At 37.9% G+C, this 19,576-nt stretch overlaps 1 protein-coding gene across 2 annotated transcripts in view; it reads right to left on the bottom strand.

Moving 5' to 3' along the window:
• plxna1a (plexin A1a) overlaps window positions 1-17,035 on the bottom strand; it is a 238,052-nt gene extending 221,017 nt beyond the window's left edge. For both annotated transcript variants that reach the window (XM_058764335.1, XM_058764333.1), the window contains exon 1: window positions 16,842-17,035. The gene's annotated coding sequence lies outside the window, so the exon portion shown is untranslated. The remainder of the gene's footprint in view (window positions 1-16,841) is intronic.
• Between the last annotated feature and the right edge of the window lie 2,541 nt (window positions 17,036-19,576).

Here is a 19,576-nt window from a genome sequence, read left to right on the forward strand (position 1 = left end):
AAATAATTAAATAATTAAAAAATATAACAAATAAAAAAGTAAAATAAAGCAAAGGTTAAATTAAATTAAATTAAATGGATAAAACGGAATCATTTAAAATAAATTAGAATTAAAAAAATGAATCATTTAAGATAAAAAAATAAAAAATTAAAACAAAAGTTAAAGTAAAATAAGTTAAGCAAAAAGTAAAATAAGTAAAAATAAAAATAAAAATAACATAAAAAAAGTAAAATAAAGTAAAATAGAATAAAAGTTAAGGCTGCAGTCCGTAACTTTTGGTGCTCTAGCGGCTAATAAACAGAACTGCATGCATCTTGTGGAAGAACATTTTAGCTGGAGCTACTTCTCTCTGTTTATGTCTATGACGAATCACGCAGGTACTGGGCTACTCCGCAGCGGTTACGGACTGCAGCTTTAGGCTAAATAAAATAAAATGTATAAAATAAAATAGAATAACAAAATAAAATAAAATAAAAGAAAAGAAAAGTTAAAGTAAAATAAGTAAAAATAAGATAAGAATTTTACAATTATTAACAGTAAAGTACAATAAAATAAAAAATAATAAAATAAAATAAAAAAAGAACCCATGACCTTGGCCTTGTTGCCACCATTCTCTTCTGTTTGAGCTACAGGAAGGCATAATCAATAGCTATATTAACAAATGTCATTAAAACAATGACATTTGTTAATATATTGATATTAATTTGAACTTATAAAGGACTGCACACAACAGCATAGTAGTTTCCGCTCTGGTAGGCTGTTAAAAACCATGTATTGTGACCACATAAGCATATTTTCACACAGAGGTTGCACATACATGCGCAAACATGTGCAAAGTCATTAAATAATTGATGAAAGAACTGAGAGGAATATTAAAAAATAAAAATCACAGTGTTTCCAACTGCAACACCCACAAACAACAAACGCAAACCAAACAGACACATCCCGTTCCTTCTCTGGTTGTGTTAATAGATCCACGTCCATTACCACACCTCAGTGTCTGGGCTACAGCTCCCACAGAGCCAATAAAAGCACGCAAACACTGCTGACTCAAAGTTCAGCCATCAATAAAAAGCTTTCTCCCTCCTGGGAAGCATTCGGTTATTTCCCTCAGCCCGTCGCAGAAGTACGCCCGTCGCATCTTATCCTTCTTTCATTAGCTCGCTCTCATCTGTTGTGCAATCGACTTTATTATGATAAACACGCCTGCAAATCAAAGTGGGTTTTTTTCGTAAATTCCACAATTACGATTTACGATGTCATTTCTAAGCCAGCTACAATTATCCGCGGCAAATGCCAAGCTAATACTCGTGCCAGGATCAGAATGTGAAACGCTCCACCGATTCCGGCTGTGCAATGCTTCTTTAAACTACAGGGGAAAAGGGGGCATAAAGACTTCAAATCCCATAACGGTAGCTCCCAAGCTCAATGGTGTTTCATGTACCGCAGGCCTCGCTAGCGCACATTCCATCAGGATCGCATCATTGGGCAACGGCCGTTCTCTGGCCCGCTTCCCTCCGTACACTGCGAGCGTTTGTGTGCTGAGCTTTACACTTTCGCTAACTTCACTCATTGTTTTGCACCCACCTACTCATGCACGCATACAAACAAACATCTCTGGCGGTGCTTTCATTTTAAAAGACTTATCAAGAGATGAAGTCATGAAGTCAAGCATGAGACGTGAGTGTGAGCGCGTGCATCTTCACCGTGTCATCTGTGTGACCTTTCTAGTCGGATATGTGCGTTCCCGGCGAACGCGTTTGTGCTAACACAATTACACTCGGCTAATGAACAGAGCGGTGAGATAAAGCCATCTGAATGCTAGCTTCATCCCAGCATCTCAATCTCCTTTAAAGGCTACATTTGCATCTTTAATAGAAATGAAATTCCTCATTAAACATGCAAGCTGCTGGTGAAATATGCTTGTGGAGAAAGAAAGAGACCAAGAGAGCAAAGAATAGATGTAAATCAAAGTATTTACACACTCTCGACCAAAGGCTTATAGCGGTGGTCTTATGTTAATAGATAAAAATGGCAATTTAACGATTCTGGTTTCAATTCGACTTAACGAGTCTGGGTTTGTTAATTCCATTAGCTTATTTTTTTTGGAAGAAGAAGAAGAAGAAGAATAATAGGCTAGCTAATCCTATTTACATAATTAAATACACTAAACTAACATAAGATTATTTTTATTATCCCACCACTACAATAAACTCAGTAAAATGACCAATTAATTCAATGATTCTCTGCAAAAGAAGACTCAAAAGAGCAATGTTTACAAAACGAACACTACTGTCAAATGTTACTCAATGTCAATCAATGCTGTAGACATTTTACAAACATAACATTTATATAAATCTTAAAAATGCATTAGTTTTACCAGATTAAATTATCAGATTAATTTAATAAATTATTAAATTAATTTTTAAAAATACTTTAGAAAATTGATCAGATTTAGTTATTTAATCATCTACAAAATAAATTCAAACATAAAATATTATATTATCAAAGTACATTATATAAAAATAATAATTTAAATATTCACTGCACAAAACAAACAACACAACTTCTCTCATGAACTTGACTTTCCACAGACAGCATCTGAAATTAGGCCTATAAATTTGCAACAACACGTGTTCAAGAATCGCTCTGACTGAATCATTTGATTCAGATTCATATGGATAACTCATGAGTTCTAGAGTCTTTTTGACTGAATCATTAAAAAGAACCAGCTCATAAATTCTCAGTTCACAAGTCAAACTAGCAAGGACATCACAACCAGTCTCATGAGAAGATTTAACTATTTTACAAGGTGGCGAATTTGTGTGATGTGATTTGTACAGAAACATAGGGCGTTAACGGATAATACCAAGCCGTACATACAGTACATAGAAAAAAAAAATTTTTACTCAGAAATTGCTAGCAAATTTCACAAATAATTACAAAAAATGTCAAGTATCACGCTGAATTAAAGAAAGCATGCTTTCACAAATTAGAAACCAATTTGCTAAAACTTAAAATAGTTAGCATGAGAGTGTGTCGGATAAGTTGTCTATTTGTTGACTTTGTATTACTATCATCAAGAAAGCTCATAACTCATCTACAGCAATTTTGTTTGCCATGAAGCTGTAGATTTAGCGGCAGGAAACATTGTCAGAATATTTAAGTACAATACAAAAACAATTAACGGAGCTGAATCTCACAAAAATCATCCGGTTGCAGAGTCAAAACCAAACGGGCTCAGTTTCCAAACCTTCTAGCGTTACAAAAGAGCACCGCAAAGATTAAGCAAGGTGAAAGATGTCCCTTAGAGCTTAATATGGATCTTCCACATGAGAGCGAGTCTGTGGTTTATAATGCTTATAAATTAGGCCTGAGGAACGAGAAACTTGATCCTAAGTCAGCAATTAGGGCACCTTGTCCCGGGAGTGTCTGAGCCCTACAAAGGAGTTGATCAGTCAGAGTGTGACAATTATGATGAATAGCCTCAGTACGCCAGCTGTCCGACTGCTCCTTTGGCCATTAATATTACTCGCGGCTCTACTGCAGCAAAAAGCCACTGAAGCTTTCGCTCACCCCTTTTCTAGCTCTTTCAATTCAGGAATGTGTTGCCATGACAGTGACCGATGGCTCGGCGGCAGACGGGGAGCCCGCTCATCCCAGCCAAGGGTTGAGGTTGGTGTGAGAACGTGTCAGGGCCCCGCGGGCGAAGGATCAGAGACCGATCCACTGGAAAACTGGAAGCGTCTGTAGATGTGGTACTGATTAGCGGCGGGTGCGGGGGAGAGCTGCAGGTATTTCAGCTATGCTCCACGTTTACCACAGGGGAATCCGGCTAGCGAGACCTACGAGCAAATTTGGGCTGTATGAGAGCGAGGAAATGTGGTGATGTCAAGTGTGTGATTTCTGAAAGCGCGAGACCTTCGCTTCTGGTTTAGCGCGAGCTGTAATTGCAAACACGTTTAGCCCTTGTGGCGCTACGTAACGTGCTTAGACAACGAGGCCTGCCAACAGGGCGTCTGTTTGTGGAAAGTGCCCCGTTTTGAGCCTGACTGGCTGAGTAGGCCCAAAGCAGGACTCCTTAAGGTATATCTATGATTTGATCAGCAAGTCGCAAGGAAAAACATCGATCACGTTGAGGTTTACTTTTCATGACAGGGCTAAAACAGCAGATTTTCGGTCAAACAAGAAAAAAAAACACTTGGAAACACTTGTGTGGATTTTACAAATTAAACAAAAAGAGCACACTTTATCCAAGCTTCACTTACATCACGTTTCACATCCTTCCCTTAAGTCAACCATCAAATTCACTAACGACTGGTTCAAGCAATTAATTTTAGGATAAATCATTCTGTTGTATCATTCCCCAGTTATAAGTCTAAAAAATAAGAGAGAAAAGCATCTAATAAGCATAAAAGCAAAGTCATATGCTAGATGATTAAATGAAAAAGGAATAAAAGAATAAATGAGTCACTAGACAGTGCAACCATTTACGACCACGAACAAACAAAATATCAGCTACAGCACATCCGTGTACAAGAGCAAATGTTGACATTCATTATGAATGAGTCTGCTCTTATCAGCAAAATACTCCCCGTAATGAGTTCATAATATTCTTTTATAATAATGAGGGTTTAATGTAAGAAAAGGAAGGTTTAATTTATTTACAAAAACGACAACATTAAATCAGGGTTTCCAACCTTTTTTTTGTTCGTTTTTTGTCGAATCCATTGATATCTGCCTGAAGTACCACAACAAAATGTTTTAAGTAATATCAATCAATTTAGCAAACATTTTACAAAACACTGATAAAAACCTTATAAAAATTATTACATTCATTCAGATCAACAGATTTACTTAAATTAATGATTCAAAAGTTAATTAAAAAAAATTATAATTAGCTAAATTGTCAGATTTTATTTACGAAAATTTCAAATATTAAATGAAAAATTAAAAACATTAAATTAAATAGTAGCTGATTAAAAACAGTACTACATTTATTTAATTTACTAAATAAAATTTACTACTTATAAAATATTAAAGTTAAATCATTTTAAAAGTATATTTAATAACTTGATTTTATTTACATTATTTTTAAGAAATTGTCAAATTTAGTTAAAACATTTACAAACTAAATTCAAATATTAAAAGTAATATTAAATATTTAAATAAACATGAATTAAAGTTTTATATAATATTTTATGTTGGTTAAAATAAAAATGATATTTTACTTTGTATTAAATAGCTAACTTTTAAATCATTTTGTATAAATAAATAAAAAAAAAAAAAAAAGAGATTTATTCAGTTTAATTCACCATTGGATTTTTATAATAATAAAAACAATAGTCTGACAAACCCCTTGCCATTTCTTCACAAACTGTCAGTTGTTTTAAAAACCGGGGGGGAAAAGGATCCTCTTCACTAGATTTAGAGCCCACAGGGCATTAACACTGTCATTTTGTTGGAGTGTTTATTAGCGAGGTCTAGTGTATTTTCCCCTGAGGAGAGTTTGGACACTACCCCAGTCTGGTGGCCTATATCGCAGCACAGGGGCCAGGCCATTGTTCCGTCCTGTTTGCATTTCCCCTGCCGTCAGTGCAACAGCCTCATCTGGACATGATTGGGAGTCAAACAGGAAAGAGACAGACTGGCACTGGAGTCTATAAAACTTTAAGAACTGTCTAAGGATGACCAGTCGGCAAACACATGTGCACAAACACACACAAAAACACACGTGTGCCTTGCACACAAATTTGTAGTCAACCACATGAGTAAACGGGAGTGCGCTATCATTGCGGTAACACACACACACACTGCTATCAGTGGCGCTTGACTGCTGAGCAGCCCTTATGTTAAAACGCTTGCACACAAACCGACATCCGGTTTAATGCCAGCGGCACAGCCGAGGGTCGCCCGCCTCTGCTGATGGTCATTAAGGCACTGCACCGCCATCACTCACAGGGTCACAGGAGCATGAGAATCGAGCTGGAAACAGTCATGTAGCAAGAGGCTAAAACAGACTACTCTTATCTGAGCCAAGAGTGTGGAAGCGACAGTATCGTCGGCCGCTGTAAATACCAAACTCAAGAGGATCACACTCTCAATTATACAACGACCCAGTGGCAGCCACAAACGCAGCCCTGACGAAGACCGCTATGGGACTTGCACAGTCACGCACACAAAAATACATCTGCCAATGACGACAAAAAATAAAGCTAGCTATTAACCTACTGTCCCATCCTCTTGCCCTTCAATAAACAACACCACATAGACACTTTCAGTCTGCTAAAATTCAGACCCAGACTTTTTTTGCACATGAAAAATAAGTTTTGGGATTGCAGCACATTTATAAAGCAAAAAAGTAGAGAAATATCTATATTGCATTGGGCAGCTCGCCAGCTCTTAGCACAACTCATTCTTCTCGCGATCATCTGGAGCCTTTATACCAAACAGCATCTGCTGCATCTCACAAAAGCTCTCATCCACTGAGAGATTTCGAGTTCTAACAGCTGCGGATGTGAGGAGAGATGCGCTTATGTCTCTGTCCTTCTGAATATTAAATATAGAGGTGTATCACTTTAGGCCTATGTATGGACAAGGTCATTCTTTTGAAGTCAAATACAAGGTGTAGAAAACTTGAAACTTAATTAATAGGGCTTGTGTCACTATTATAAATGTTCATATTCAGATTAGTTATTTCTTAAAGTATAATGTGGCACAGTTTGTGCTACAAATGTCAGGAATGATTCCTCAAATGCTACACTGAGAAAAAAAAAAAAAAAAGAAAAAAAAAAGTGTAGAAAATAAAAGTAAAGACATCTGATTTCTGATATGATTTAGGGTTAATACGCTACAAAAAGTGTCAAATGGTAGTTTTACGGCACTAGCAAGGGTCAAAAAACTATAACGGCACAACAAAAAGAAATAAATTAATAGTTGTTAGATGTACAAAAATGGTCTTCCATGGGAACTGGCCCAAAACTTGTTTTTGTACATTGTAAATTATGATTTTTCAAAGTTGTTAATAAAACAGAATACTGGAGTAGGCCTATATTTTACAAAAAATAACTATTTTATTTAGTAACTATTTTAGTCTTTCTACTTCAAAATTTCACAATATCAGTATCAATATCACAATATTGACAATATCACTGGGACAGTAAGCAATCGACTATGAACCACCTAGAACATCCTAGCAACCCCACAGTACAATGTTAACAACCACTCAGAACACCTTAGCAACTGCATAGCAAGGTCCTGGCAACCTCCCAGAACACACTAGCATCCTGCTGGCAAGTTTTTCACAGGCACGCAGCACTAAAAATCTAGTTTTGCTTGAAAACAGCAAATGTAGTAAAACTGCTTTTGGGCTTATGTAGTAAGATGTAGTAAAACTTTTGGGCTTACTTTTTAATCGGCAAGACAGAGGACATATGAAGAAAAGGAGAGGGAAAACAAAACAGACGAAATTTAAATTTAATTCATCTCTTGAATATCCTTCAACTTTACAAACGGACCACATGAGAATGTTTTTAGATTCCATGACTGCTTTTTTTTTTATTAAAAACTTTTGACAGCCAACAGATAACATGACTCTTTTAGAGATCATCTTAAGACTTTAAGGCTCAACTCCCAAGTCAGATTCAACAGATGTATCTGAAAAATAGCCTGTCTAAAAATAAATAAAAATAAAATATCAAGCTTTGTAGAAATTTTATCAAAGGAAACTTTGGAGACCATTTTTAAAGGGGTGGTTGATTGCAATTTCACTTTTTTAACGTTAGTTAGTGTGTAATGGTGCTGTTTGAGCATAAACAATATCTGCAAAGTTGCAGTGCTGAAAGTTCAATGCAAACAGATATATCATCTTTTAAAATTCTGGAAGTTTAATGCCTACAAAAACGGCTGGTAAGGGACTACAACGAACTACTTCCCGGGTCTGATACGTCACGGACCCAGATAAACCCCGCCCTCGGGAACATGTAAGGAAGGGGGCGAGGCCATGCTGTGCTGCTTTAGAGAAGAGGAAGAGAAAACCAGGGGTGCATGTAAAAATCTATTCATATATGAATCGCGATTCTGTCTTCTAACGATTCTAATGGATTCACAAGTTTCAAAATTAATGTTCTAAAACAGCCGTTCTTAATACTGTTCCTCACGTCGCCCTGCTCTGCATCTCTCTCTCTCTCTCTCTCATTCAGATCGTCAGATCAGCTCCAACAAACTGTTCCAATTATAAATTTTCACATAGCTATGAGAAGCGTCATACATGGACGCGTGTGCGGTTGCCGTACTGTATTAAAGCTTTAATCAGAATAAAACCGTATATTAAAAGCTAACATAATCAGTAGCATAATAACAGCATATCTAAAAGTATGAGACAACAAACAAAAACATGACATTAAGAGCCGTGCTTGCACAGTTTCTGCGCGATCCTCTTCACTAATATCCTCTGCGTCTCAATCGGACTCAAATTGATAAGCAATATAGACGACGCCATTGTTTACAATACAACCGGAGTACATGCCGCTGAGCTGAGGGGCGGGACATTTAGACGCACGCTCGGCGGTTTAGTGAATCACAACACACTGAGCCAGCTAACCAATCAGAGTCCATCACCTATTTCTGAAGGAGGGACTTCATAAAAACAGGAAATAATCGAGGCGTTTATCAGAGAAGGGACAGAGCGGTGTGGAATAAAGGTAAATTATATGAAAAATAATGCATTTTTAAAAAAACGAAGCATGAACACATGTTAGACTGCACCCCATAAACACAATCAAGCCTAGAAAAAAAAACAGTAAACCACCCCTTTAAAGATGTACAATATTCATGTATCCGTGTTTTAGAAGACAATAGAACTCAATTGATAAAATGCCAGATTGTTTTATTTGATTAATGTGCTATTCAACTCTGGGGACATACTAAGGAAAGTTTTAATTCCATATTTCCCATGAGACTGCATGATAAAATACATACAAAAGACATATTGTAAAAATAAAAATACCCATTTTTCTTCAACATGAAATTTCAGATTCTAAATTTTCATATATCTTACTCATGAAAAAAAACAGCAAATGAAAAGCCACGTCAACTGCCCATATAAAAATGGAAATTATAACATGAAAGAACCCACTTCCACTAAGCACCATATTGTGCATTCATTGTGCGTTCACAGTCTCACTAAAGACACTGTTGAGTGCTTTATGGTGCCTAATCAGTCTAGAGACAAGTATTTCTCTGCATAAACAAGTATACTTTTATGAACCTATTTTCCAGCTAAAATCTGAATTTATTGCCAATAGGCTGTCAAAATTTGGATCCAATAAAAAGCTCCTTTGGGAGGCAACAAGAGGTGGTGAAGAAAACACCTCACAAACAGTGAATCGCACACCGCTCTAAACACACGTTAAATGCAGGTTGTCAGGAGAGGTGTAAAGGCGCACAGCCCAACACCCCTGTGGCTGAACACCTCCTAGTCATTCCATCAGAGTGACACTTTCAAATACACACACACACACACTTACACATGATGTCATCTTCTCCCTCACTCATTCAAACAGACACACACCTTCCATAGGCACCATAGCACATTACCTCTCTCTAAATAGAGTCTCAAAGGAGATTAACTGGTGCATCCTGCACACAGACACTCACACTAACCCACTAAGGCATGATGACACGCGTACAGTCCGTCCCCCTCGACACCTCCGGGCTCTGCAGTGAAGCATGTCAAGCGAATTCCATCTGGGGAAAGGAATTTGACCTCCGACCTCTGTTTATGACCCATCAAAGGGAAGCCTGCTCATTGGTCTGGCAGAGTAATCATTTCCAGAACGGGCCACTCGAAGAGTGTGTTTGAGGGGGGGGCGGGGTTGGGGGTGGAAGAGAGGAGATTTTCCAGGGAGACAGAATGCCTGCAGCCGGCTATGTTAAAGGAATCAGGCTGATGATGTTCAACAGAGCTCTACAGAGAGGCCCATGTTCAAAAAGCAACTTAAACAACCTCTCAGAGAGGAAAGAAAGAAAGAAAGAAAGAAAGAAAGAAAGAAAGAAAGAAAGAAAGAAAGAAAGAAAGAAAGAAAGAAAGAAAGAAAGAAAGGATTTGATTTAAAAAACAAAAGTAAAATTTTGCACAGGACTTAGGCTATAAAAAGTCATGACAATAGATCATTCGTACAACATAGCAAAATCATTAGAATTTCTTTGTTTAAATACTGTACAGTACATGAGAAAAAATAATGTTCAAAAGAATATTTGAAAGAAAGGATTACAAAAAGATTTAGGAAGAAAAATATTTTTGCACGCAAGTTAAAGACAACAAACTCATAACACCTGATAATTCATTAAAAAATTGCAAAATCGTAAAATATTGAAAAATATTTGATTGCCCTTGCATTCATGGTTAGGTTTAGAGGTTGGACTATATCGCTAGGTTGACATGCGTGATTTCTTACGATTTCCCCATCTTGTGTGAATTTTTACCAATTCTCACAAAGTCAGGTTTTGGAATATGAGGAACTAGGACATAATAAAGGTGTGTTCACACTGACCGCAATTTGCAGAAAAAATAAAAAATAAAAGTCATTAATTTTCATTAATTTTAAGATTTCACAACAACCACCACTGATACAAGATGAGCCGAGTTTGAAGGTTTATGCAAATGAGCAGGTACATAATCTATCAATGAGAGTAAGACAAGCTCAAATGTAAGAAAGTGTACTAGCAAGAAACTTCCCAGCATTAGCTAATCAATGCAAACACACCTTGAGAGAGCAGCAAAAATTAATATACTGTATGTGGTATGTCATGATTCCTAACTTATTCAATTGAATATGGGAAAACATTACATTTAATTTCCGTTCAAACTCTTCTCATTTTCGCATGCATCCGTATGGACTTTTTAAAGTTCACTCATTTGATGCTGTTGTTGGCATAATCACCTTCTTAAAAAGAAGCAGCCCATTCCTTCACTTGCTCGCTCTCAGACTGCTGGAAAAACATGATTAGCTGCTAGAAACATGATTAATGATTTCTGTTTCCAGAGCTGCTACTCTGTCAGAAAGCATCATTACTGAATGAGAAGTTTGCTGGGCTCCCAAGAAGCCTGCAGTGACGAGGAGGTCCGACGTCAAAGACCCCCCGTGAGGTTAGAGGTCAAGGGGCAGCATGGATTAGGGCGACACGTCACCTCGCTTTGGGATTTCAATTAACCCTTTCACAGTCCTCTGTTACTCGGGCAACGGATAAGCCTGGCACGACAGATCCAATGCGCTGGTTTCTCTCACCCGGATTAGACCTAATCCTAAAAGAAAACCAACTCACAAAGCGAGCTCCAAATCAAACCCGCTTTTAGCCCAAAACCAGCCAAGCAAAGATCACCAGCAGCCAAAATTACAAAGCAAAGGTCCCAATCTATAATGCCAGAATGAACCACAAGTGAAAACAGTTGAGATTATGAGGTCAACTATCTAAATCCATTCTGGCTGTATTAAAGGTTGAACGTTACCAAGAGAGATCAATACACACCGTCTTTTAATGAGATATTAATTAAGAGACTGAACACTAGGACCTTGACTTAACAAGCTCAACGCTCTTATTAAAACCAATTCAATATCATGAAATATTACATCTATCAATCTATCAAGAGAAAGCTTTATCGATTTGCTGAAACAACTTCCCAGAGCACTATATTATAAAGTACACCATATCTTATGCACACTATACAGTTGCTTACGGATTGAAAACACACCTATATGGCTACCATTGACCTCTTGAAAGGTCTTTTGGAGCGTCTGTGTTCCTCTGAGAGGGACGTTCCCTTGGGCCCCATCACTTTTAGTCTTACTTACATGGCCAGTCTAGAGATCTTGCATTATTTAACTGGCTTTCAGTACACAAACCACAACTGCCTGAGGAAGTGCTTCAACGGCAGTATCCAAGGAGAGACGACGGCCAAATGAAATGAACCAGACAGTAAATAGTCTATTATTGAGTTCACACTGCTTATACCATAAGGAGGAATCACAAAAAGCTGAACGGACCATGAAGAACAGAAAGGTAAGAAACATAGCTATTTCGCACATACAGCCCAAATTAACTTATTACTAATTTCGCTTTGCCTAAAGCTAAGCTTCCAGAGTCGCTTTCATCAAAAAGGGGTAAATAAACACACGATTCAAACCAGACCTGAAGGGATGCGTTGTGAGAGACGCCTTTGAATATAGCAAAAAGAAATTTGGCTCCGAGATGCTGCCAGTCTGTGACTTCCATTACAAGAGGCCTAAAGCCCTTCTCGATACAAAACAGGCGAGCGAAAAGGAAAAACACCACGGCACCAGTTAATAATACCCTTAACAGCTGGTTTGGCATCAGTGAAACCTACCCTATGCTTAACATAATACATTGTGAGTGCCATGACAATGCTATCCAGGATCAGTTGTAGGGGCCATAGAAAACTCCTCAGAGGGTGGTGGTAAAGCTGTAGTCTGCAAGCAGATGGCAGATAGCATTGATCGGATCCAAGCCCCGATAAGGCTGAGGGATAGATGCGCCATCCTGGAAACTAGAAAGGAGAGGTGAGTGGAAAGGTCTCCCCACCCCGTCCCAAAAGAGAAATCCACACCACTGACTGCTATTGACGTACATTAACGGTCCCAGACGTTGTAATTTAATTCTAACAGCGTGTATCACTAATAATGCTAACTGATGTAATGTTCAATATGCATAAAGGGGTCAGGGTCTGACCCGAGATGGGCGAAGGCTGCAAAAGCTCATTCGAGGACCCTTGACACTTTCATTCACGATGGTATGTGACCTGACAATGAGGTCGAAGGTCACACTTGGTATTTCAAGCACTAGTCGAATAGTTGGGGCAAACTCCGGGAACTGGGTCGAGACACAGCAGGTTGGTTCTTTAGCGAGAAGGGAAAATAGTGTCTTTGATAGAGAGAGCACATCACTTACCTATTCCTAGAATACGGTGCTATGTAATACTGTTCAGCGGTTAAATTATATGCTGCTGACTCATGTTTTCTGAAATGAGATACTCTTGGTCATGGTCAGGCTTCATTGGTCAAGCTTCTAATCTCACTACCGGCCCCATATTCTGACAGCAAAACAAGAAATACAGTAGCTCTACACAAAGGTAGAGGTGGAACTGTTTTTTTCCCTCCTAAATCAGCCGTTAGTTCTTTTATTTTGATGGGCAGTGGAGAAGAAAGAGGGCTGGAAAAACACTAGAAGAATGAGAGCTCATCATTGCTGTCCTGACATCATGAGTGGCACTGATCCTACACTGAGGTTCCCAGCTGAGACCTCCAGTCTGTTGAGGGAGCGGGAAAAGCTGTATCTCCTCTGGAAGACGGCCATGACAAACAAAACATGGCCTGACCCTTCAATCTCCAAACCCTGCTCAAGCCAAAGCACTATTTATACGCACTCAATAACTCAGTAAGAGGAAATGGTAATGAATTCGACGTAACAGTGCTCGTTGCACATCGTACCAAGGCACTAAAAATATACAACAGAGCAGGCTGCTAATAAGACTGATCAAATATAAAATGGAAGCCTATTCTCTATTCCTGTCATATTCCTATGGCATGAAGTATCTAAATATCACACGCTTTCTCAGAGGGATAACCATCTGCCAGCCTTCGGCGCACACTTATATAAACGTACATACTAGAAGAAAAGTGAAGGGAGAAACAATTTTATTATCTCTTCCTCTGATCTGATACAGTCAGCTTCAAAACACTTCAGGCCTGACTGCCTTTATTGTGTTAGTTTGACGTCTCCACAGATTCGAGGTGCAGAAAGAGCTGATAATGGATTGGAAGGGTAAATTAAATAACTTGTGTTTTATGATAAACTCAATCAAAAAGCTATCATTGTCTGTCCTAGGAGTGATACTGAAGGAAACTAGAAAGACAAGTAATGAGAATCTACAAGCCTGCTATTCAAGAAAAGGAAAAACGAAACCGCAAACTGGCAGCTAAAGCTGATAAATTTGGAGGGGAGATGCTTTCGGGCAAGATTATTAATTAATAATCGTTTAATGTATGGAAGGCCAGGGATAGCTGTCACATGGGCAATATTACAGTTTCTGAGAGGTGTAAGTGTGTGTGTGTAAAAGTTAAGAGGTTTGTATTTTCCCCAAAATATAACTTTAGTAATATTAAATTGTTTTTTTTTTTTCTTTCTAAAACACAATAAAAACACTATTGGGGCAAGTTGTCACAAAAGGTAAACTGCATATAGGCCTATTTATACATCTTTAAGACTTTAAGGTGATGTCTAATATAGAAATTGACTTTCAAAAATAAGCCAACCTTACTTAATACTCACAAGAACAAAAGGTGTGACAACTAGCCCCGGTCTCCCCCACTATGCTCGTGACTCTTGTAATTGCGACGAACTGTAACGTGTGGGAAAAGGCGCCAAGAGTGTCTCACCACGCAGCGCCTCATGTAGAGTGGGCACGGAGCATTAATACAGCCCACAGCCCACTCCACACCGGCAGAGAGGCTCGAGAGGAGGTTGGCACTGACAAGCTCTAAGGTGAGGATGTCAGGGATATTTAAAACATCCGTCAATCACGGCAAAGGCCGAGTGCGCGGAACATAACGACTCAAAGCGAGATTAATTCTGACATGGCGCACTTCGTTTCCCACAGTGTCACGCAGAGGCGAACCGCTTTGACATAAAGGTGGACGTTTACGCCTGTAACGTTGAGATTGATGCTATAACATCACTTCATAAGACAAACTCCATCAAACTACCAGGGACTCTTATTGACAGTATAAGAGCGCCAAAGACTATAGCTGTAGTTTATTCACTGGATTACTTTGGAAAAACAAGCGTTTATCTAAATGTGTTGAATTAATTTAATTTAAAAATACACCGGTGGCTCTAGATAACATCAGACCCAACTTTATGAGCAGATTATGAATCAAAAACATACAGCGCGACCAGCGTGGTGCGATTCCCGAAAAAAACGACTCTTTTGAGCCGATTCCTTTTAGTGAAACATAATCAAAACGCGAACAATATTGTCCAAAGAATGAGTATTGAGTCTTTTTTGTAAATCAAATATGCATGAGCTCTGTAAACAGTTCTATTCAGTTAATGAGCAAATGAAACATATTAATAGTCTACATTGTGTTCGCAGCTTCAATACATCATAACCTGTAGAGTTAATTCCGATAATTGCAAGAAAACTCGCGTAAACAAAGTTTTTGCGAGAGTTATTACATTTAAATCTGAAGCTCTCATCATTTGTCAACAGAGCGCTATGGACAGGTAAACTTGGATTCATTTTTCCAAATATTTCTTACTCGTAAGTACTGAAAGATTCGGCAGTGCGTCCGTTAAGAAATGCGAACCGTTAAGAAGAATCGGAACCAAAATCGCTAGATTCCATAGAATTTCCATCACTACAAAGTAACCATACCATAATGTGAGCTACTTCAAGAATGCAACTGAAATGAAATGGCATCACTACGACCCATTCGTTATGCTCAAACACGTTAGGCATCAAACTCTCAGTAAACATATAAGTGTTTATAAACACGTAACTTTTGGAGAGATGACGCGAACTCGCAGTAGTTCACCACAATAAACCTTCAAGTCCAGTTACGAGTGATCTAATGCTGACTGGGTGGTTGAAGTGTACCTTTAAACGACCAATTTTCGATAAATGTTTTGTGATTATTCACCGACCTCTCATGCAACACGTTTACGTTCTAAATACACGTATTCTTTCCAACGTGAAGCTCTTTTCAATCATATGAAAAACCAAAGCCAGTATCGAACCCTCTGTGGAAGGACGCCGAGCTGGAATGCTCAAAATCGTCATCTTTCAGTTCACTTACTACAAGCAAACACAGACGAGTCTACTTTTTTTTTTTTCTTAAAATCATTATTAAAAGCAAAACATCACGTTAAAATGTGTATTAAAAAGGACTTTACTGACATCTTCCAGTGAATGAAGCAAAACATACACACAACATAAACATACAAACACACAGTACCTTCGACTGTCAGTTTCCCGCCTCACCGAAGAAAATGTATTAGTGTCTGCTCAAGAAAATAGGTAATTGAATCGTAATAAAGATTCTGAGATTTGAATTAATCTAATGGAGTTTTACAGTGAAGACTATGCAGATATTACACTGCGATTAGAAATTCGTCTAATCTTAGATTTCTGCCTCTCTTGCAGCCCAACAGTTCTAACCTACATCCAATTTTGCCGAATTCCCATCTGAATTAGGCTAGTCTTGGCGAGAATTTACAGACAGACAACCCACATACTGTCACATTGATACTGACAATCCAAATAACTGAACAACTGAGAGGTGTTGGACAAAGCCTGATTTATATAGCCTAATTAAACACATCAAACCCTCCTCCCTATGCAGTTAAGCGTATCCCTAAAAGTGTGATATGCAGTGGTAAACTGAGCTATCCAACAAACGCACCGTTTACATTCTGCATATTCCCAGAGAACGCCCCTGTACCCACATAACCTGCTTGTTACTAATTTCAGTAAAGCAATTAAACCACAGGGAATCTAACCAAGTTAGTCATCCACTATTGCTGCTCAATGCAGATATCTTCTTGTTTAATGCGTCAGTTAATAGACACTGAGGTGTCAAACCGCATATAAAATGTTCACATCGCACTCCTCGGCTGTTCCGACGCAATCAAATATCGATATATTCACTGTGAACGCCGAAGTAAACAGCGCTCGACACGCATCCGTCTCAAAAAAAACTGCATTTTCCCCCAAACAAACTGCATTGAAAAGTCACGCCTGTGCGTAAAGAACAGAGGTTACTTACTTGTGCTCTTTATGCCTTGGTTTATTATCCTCGCCATGCGTAAAATCTCAAACTTGAGTACATTTTCTCGGCAGCAGTGTGTAAAGCTCCGCTTGCACTTTCCGAGTGTGAAGAGTCTCAGCACGGCATGAATGAGGAGGAATGCGGTCCGCGCGCCCTGATCGAGACGCAGCCTCGTTTTGAGTCTCAGGGAACGCGCTGCCTGATAAATATATCTCGCGTCGCGGCCAGGCGGCGACATTGAGCGCGTTGGAGTCTGTATGGTGAAATATACAGTTAGTCTGTAGTCTTGAATACCGGTCCGTTGCACCACCTGTCGATGTGTCTAAGCACATTTAGTACAATCACACAGGCGACTGTTTGCATTTTGCGTATGTCAGCCAAGCATAAAGTAAAAGCTATGTATAAAATAGCTTTAGATGATTAATACCGTCATTAATCTAAGCAATTAGAAATGAGCCAAAAGAGTGAAATATTTCCTATATGTGTGTTTTTAATAAACATGTTTAAAATGAAATGGAGGGTTAAGCCTACAATAATTATTTTATTTTGAACAAGTATAGGTTTCAACGGGCTTTTAAAAAAAAGGATAGCCTGGACCACAAACCAGTCATCAGGGTCAGTTTTTTGAAATTGAGATGTATACACCATCTGAAAACTGAATAAATAAGCTTCCCATTGATGTATGGTTTGTTAGAATTGGACAATATTTGGCCGAGATACAACTATTTGAAAATCTGGAATCTGAAAGTGCAAAAAAAAAAAAAATCAAAATATTGAGAAAATCGCCTTTAGCTGTCCAAATGAGTAATGCATATTACTAGTCAAAAATTAAGTTTTAATATATTTACGGTAGGAAATTTACTAAATATCTTCATGGAACATGATCTTTACTTAATATTCTAATGATTTTTGGCATAAAAGAAAAATCGATCATTTTGACCCATACAATGTATTTTTGGCTATTGCTACAAATATACCCGTGCTACTTAAGACTGGTTTTGTGGTCCAGGGTCACATATATTACAAGTGCACGTTTTTCACCTGCCACCAAATAGACCTTGACGAACAGTAGTCACGTTGGCAAGATGAAGTAACCATAGCAACCGTACACTGTCGAAATGCTCTCCATTGTGATCAGTTACTGTCTGTAAGTCAATATATATATATATATATATATATATATATATATATAGTAAGGGGGACAGTAAGGAACCTTGACATATTGTGCCCCAAAAATTACTTTAGGCTACATTTACATTTAATCATTATGTAGATGTTTGAAATAGATTTAAAAGCTTCAGCTCCTTTTAAATGGTAGGCATTTGTTATAGTTTGTTTCTAATTTGTTGCAGACAAATATGTGAATAGCCTATTATATACTGTACATTTTATTATATAAGAGTTACATACTGTTTCTTGATATAAATTGTTGCAAAACTCCCAGTCTCCCCAATACTGTTTTGATGAGATTTCTGGCTTGCATCAGTAATGTGCATACAATAGAGTTCAACATTTTACACTGGAGAGACTAACATAAAATGGCTATGGAGGAATAAATGTGGGGGATATGCAGTACATTGAAACCGAAAATTGATAGTTGTCATCTGAATTTTGAAAATACTCAAACTATGTTGCTTTAACCTTACTTACTAATAAAAACATTTAAAAAGTAAAAAAATAAATAAAAATGTGTGACCAGACCAGAACATAGACATAAAAAACATAATAAACAATTATTTAAAAACAATACTTTGCCAAAAAAAGATGGTATCCATCCAGTATTTACTTTATATGGTATTATAAATCCTTAGATTACATTGAGGTTAGGTTCTTGTTTGACCAGTGATGTTAGAATGTATTTGACCACCCGCTGAGCTTTACAATCCCATCATCCTACTGCACACATAACCTTCCTCAGAAAGAAACCAAAGCTTCTCTGATAAACACTGTGGATTCAGGATCAAACTTGCACACCCACTGACAAATCCACTGCTAGACTGAAGACGAAGTCTGAATGCACAAACAAGGCTGTCAGAACAGTCAAAACTTACACTAAAATAAACTTCAGCTGAAATTCTACTCTAACCTTTATAACACTGGTTTGCATGGTTGTATTTCTGCAGACAATTTTGCAGTGATGTGAGGCTTTTCTGGTACATCATAACTGATTGCTTCACTGGACATATGCTTCAAGCTGTTTACAACAAATAACAGTGTCTGCCCTTATTTTGTCCTTCTAAGATGCTGTCTGACCAAAAAAGTGACAAGTTTACAAAAATACATACAGTATAGTGTGTTGGTGACAATATAATAGGCCAGTTACCATTTCACAAATGAGGAGATTTATAAACGTTTTAGGCAAACACATTTTTCATGTCAGCAAAACAAAGCACAGCGGAATCTGGCAGGGTGAGAAAAATGGCAAAATCTGTGAGCATCAGGCTGAAGTGCTCTGTTTCTCAATTGTCCACTGATTTCCTAAAGGTAAAGGAACTTCGAGGACTAAATGTGAACAAGTTTGTTGCTGTTGACTTGTGGAAAACAAATAGACTGTTGGTCTATTTGCTTAGTAAAGTGTAAGAAGAAGAGAAGGTTTGTGTTGAGCTGGAATTTAAAGTTTGTTTATGTCAACTGAATTTAATAAAATTCATATACTATAATATTGGCCTTTTTTAACTATAGAAATGTCAAGATTGGCCACGAGATAGATAGATTACTACAAAGTAATATTG

Source organism: Onychostoma macrolepis, chromosome 23 (assembly GCF_012432095.1).
Source record: "Onychostoma macrolepis isolate SWU-2019 chromosome 23, ASM1243209v1, whole genome shotgun sequence".
Taxonomy (NCBI): Eukaryota; Metazoa; Chordata; class Actinopteri; order Cypriniformes; family Cyprinidae; genus Onychostoma; species Onychostoma macrolepis.